Consider the following 588-nt stretch of genomic DNA (forward strand, 5'->3'; position numbering starts at 1 on the left):
CATTTATTTTATTTATTCGTGTTCCAGCGGCAGACTGGACTGTTTCTCCTATTTTTGCATGCTGACTCTAGATGCACCCCGGTGGTTCGAGTAACTCCTTGATGGGTTTGAGCATTGGCGTAACATTGGGATTGGAAGTTTGGGTCTGACCGGCAAGCGACTGGTGCATGGGACGTGTTGGCAGTGCCGCGGTCGGCGCCTGGGACTTGGGGAATGGGCAGGCTGGTTGGTGGCCTTCGAGGAGCCCGGGAGGAGACACTGGCTAGCTGACAGCCTGAGCTTGGCTACGTTAAAGCTTCGGAGGTGGATGGAGATCGGAGTTAAAAACGCTTGATTTTGTGGTCTTTGAGCCGAGTAACGTGTTAATTTACCAGCAGTTCGACAGGATAAATTAAATTTCCATACCTAGGTATTGTCCTTCAGTTGCCCTTCACTCACTCCCCGTCTTCGTTTCCATCCAAGGACAACCCTAAATAAACCCAAGCCATTGGCCTTTTCCCACACTTCATTTCATCTGGCCTTTTTCTGCATGGCCTCAAAGTGCACCCCCTTTTTTGTAATTCAAAATGGTATCAAAACGATCAAGCT

Source organism: Paracoccidioides lutzii (assembly GCF_000150705.2).
Source record: "Paracoccidioides lutzii Pb01 unplaced genomic scaffold supercont2.29, whole genome shotgun sequence".
In the NCBI taxonomy this organism is placed as follows: Eukaryota; Fungi; Ascomycota; class Eurotiomycetes; order Onygenales; family Ajellomycetaceae; genus Paracoccidioides; species Paracoccidioides lutzii.